Source organism: Eptatretus burgeri, chromosome 5, assembly GCF_056783735.1.
Source record: "Eptatretus burgeri isolate ZD-2024b chromosome 5, Ebu_testis_v1, whole genome shotgun sequence".
NCBI lineage: Eukaryota > Metazoa > Chordata > Myxini > Myxiniformes > Myxinidae > Eptatretus > Eptatretus burgeri.
Window position 1 is genome coordinate 115959141 of NC_140965.1, and position 4043 is coordinate 115963183.

The 4043-nt window shown below is 33.5% G+C and overlaps 1 long non-coding RNA gene across 2 annotated transcripts in view; it reads right to left on the minus strand.

Annotated features, from left to right (window-relative positions):
• The window catches only part of LOC147027220 (uncharacterized), a 106740-nt gene extending 103054 nt beyond the window's left edge, over positions 1 to 3686 (minus strand). For both annotated transcript variants that reach the window (XR_015058735.1, XR_015058736.1), the window contains exon 1: positions 3609 to 3686. This is a non-coding gene — a long non-coding RNA (uncharacterized LOC147027220). The remainder of the gene's footprint in view (positions 1 to 3608) is intronic.
• Positions 3687 to 4043: the final 357 nt, after the last annotated feature.

Sequence of the window (4043 nt, forward strand, 5' to 3'; positions counted from 1 at the left end):
AATATATATTTAAATATATAAACTATTTAAAAATATATAAATATTTAAAAGTATAAAAAAAATCTAAAAATATATTTAAAAAATATAAAAAGGCTTTCGAATAGTGCGCCGGCGTATTAATCGTAACAAAAGGCTTCATGGTTTAAAACGCTAGGGCTTTTTGAAATACAAAATGTTCATATTCGTTGACTTTTTAAACATACACATTCTCCTGTTATTTGAATTCTTGAACTGCACGCGCACGGCAACAACTAACTGCTGATCGATCTGCTCATGAAAGAGCCAGGCAAGCGGAGTCAGCTGCAGAGAGAGAGAGAGAGAGAGAGAGAGAGAGAGAGAGAGAGAGAGAGAGAGAGAGAGAGAGAGAGAGAGAGAGAGAGAGAGAGAGAGAGAGAGAGAGAGAGAGAGAGAGAGAGAGAGAGAGAGAGAGAGAGAGAGAGAGAGAGAGAGAGAGAGAGAGAGAGAGAGAGAGAGAGAGAGAGAGAGAGAGAGAGAGAGAGAGAGAGAGAGAGAGAGAGAGAGAGAGAGAGAGAGAGAGAGAGAGAGAGAGAGAGAGAGAGAGAGAGAGAGAGAGAGAGAGAGAGAGAGAGAGAGAGAGAGAGAGAGAGAGAGAGAGAGAGAGAGAGAGAGAGAGAGAGAGAGAGAGAGAGAGAGAGAGAGAGAGAGAGAGAGAGAGAGAGAGAGAGAGAGAGAGAGAGAGACACATCTTACTGCTGATATTTCTGCTTCTAAACGAGCCAGGCAAGCAGAGTCGGCTGCAGAGAGAGAGCGTCGCCTAACTGCAAATAGAGCGTCACACCGACGGGCGAGAGAAGCACAAAACTCACGTTCCAGCTTTCTCGGTCCGGGTTTTGGCAGGACATCAAGGACAGTTGCCACTGCTGCGAGAAACATTGAGTGGCTCAAGGCCGCCTTCAACTATGACCTCTCTGAGGATTATGGCAGCATAAAGCCTTCCTTCCATAAATCTGAGGAATAAAAGAAGCCTTCCTAATTTTCTCCATACAACTAATGCCTCAGTCTAACTAGCGTGAGGAAAATAGGGCAAATTTCCCGGGTATTACCAGGTACTTCAGCTCGTTAATCATAAAATAAAGGAATAAAAAGACTTTTTATTTTCTGAGGTAAATGAAGAATGAATTTCAAAGCAAAATCAATCAAAATGCCAGGAAAGAAACAAAGAGCAGATGCTTATCGGGGGTTGACTTACAGCTAAACACAGACAAGGGTACCCAACGGATCATTGAGTGGGAGTGGGGGGTGGGTGGGAGAATCGTCTCGCTCGCCAGAAAGTCGTCCGTGAAGCGAAAACGTCCTGAAGTGTGTGTGTGCGTGTCACGTGCATTGCCAGCACCCAGCTTTGCCATGCACCCTCTCGCGGGGCAGCCTTGAATGCCAGTCCAAGTCTGGAGGGCACCGAGATCGTCCGTCGCGGGTTTAGATCCTGGTGCTGTTGGTGACCGACCGTGCCTCAATTGTTGGCGGCGCTACTCACACCCACACGCGCACCACACGCTCGCTTGCCAAAGCACTGGGAAGGACGAATTGTTTCATCGGCGCTGGTCAGACGCTCGCTTCTCTCTCTTCACGCTTTTTCTCTTCACACTTTTTCTCTGGTCACGCTTTTCTCTTCACACTTTCTCTCTTCACGCTTTTCTCTTCAGAACTTACCTCTCGTTCGTTTTTATATCGCCGGGCCGTCTCCGCGGGGTGCCACCCCAAGCTCACCCCACCCCACTGGTGCATGGTTACCATTACGACCCGTGTGCTCTCAAAAAAGGCGGGCGTCGGAGCTCACAAAAGATTGTAGCTGAGGAAGAATGGGGGCGGGCTTCAGAGCTCGTGAAAGAAATATGTAAACATGTCCGTCATAAAGAAAAAAAAAGCTTCCCATAAGAGAGGGGTTCTATTCTTTACCCTTCTCAACGCATCACATTTAAGATCCCATTAGACATGGGGATGGGGCTAATCTGAACATGCATTTAAGGAAATAACTGTCTGAGGACCTGGATGTGTGGATGCATTCATCAGACCGGATTCTGAAATCCATAACAATATATATATATATATATACATATATATATACATATATATATATATATATATACATACATATATACATATATATATATATATACATACATATATATATATATACATACATATATACATACATATATATATATATATATATATATATATATATATATATATATATATATATATATATATACATACATATACATACATATATATATATATATATATATATATATATATATATATATATATATACATACATATACATATATATATATATATATATATATATATATATATATATATATATACATACATATATATACATATATATATATATATATATATATATATATATATATATATATATATATATACATACATATACATACATATATATATATATATATATATATATATATATATACATATACATACATATACATACATATACATACATATATATATATATATATATATATATATATATATACATATACATACATATATATATATATATATACATACATATACATATATATACATATACATATACATATATATACATACATATATATATATATACATACATATATATATATATATATATATACATACATATATATATATATACATACATATATATATATATACATACATATATATATATATATATATATATATATATATATATATATATATATATATATATATATATATATATACATATATATATATATATATATATATACATATATATATATATATATATATATATATATATATATATATATATATATATATACATACATATATATATATATATATATATATATATATATATATATATATATATATATATATACATATATATATATATACATATATATATATACATACAAATATATATACACACATACATTTATATACATATATATTTACACACATACATACATACATTTATATACATATATATTTACACACATACACACATACATTTATATACATATATATTTACACACATACACATACATTTATATACATATGTATTTACACACATACACACATACATTTGTATACATATATATTTACACACATACACATGCATTTATATACATATTTATTTACACACATAAACACATACATTTATATACATATATATTTACACACATACACATACATTTATAAACATATTTATTTACACACATACATTTATATTTACACACATACACACATACATTTATATACATATATATGCATATTAGTGTTCGGTGCACCATAATGCATATTCTTTGTGCAAGATAAGTATTGTTACCTAAAATGGCTCATAAAGCTTCTAAAAGAAGCCAAAACTACTTTGAAAAGTACATGAGAGAAAGGACTATGCCTCTGCATACTGAAAGAATTGGAGAGCTTTTTCAGCTCGCTGAATGGGGAGCTGTTTGTTTCCTCTATTTTCATGAGTCCGAGTTTCTTCCAGAAACACAACAATTATGGTTAACCATTTTGAAATTTCTCCTCTTTTGTCTAAATGCTGAAAATTATGTTAAAAGGACGATTTCACTTACAGATTTCACGCCGGTCTCAGCAGGTTAAAAGTGACTGGACGAGTTGAAACGGATCACTGAAAACGTACACACATCACCTGCGTGAAAGGCATTGTTAGTATTAATGTCATTTTGTAAGTTGCGTATTGTCTGGATATAATCTGAGAGGTATGGTGCTCACAGTACTGGTTAAGAAACTACAAAGAATAGAAAAGTCATATCATTTTTTTTGGGCCATGTTGTTAATAACATACTTTATATTATAAACTGCAAGCTCATTGATTAATTCGATGTACAATAACAATTCAAGCCAAAGTGTGACCCACATTTAAACTTCAATTGTAATCGACTCCATATGCAATTGCTCTTTATGGAACTTCAATGAGCTCTTCAAATGGGAATGAGTCATCCATCAATCCAGTATTTATTCATTTTTCCCTCTGTGATAAAGTGTTA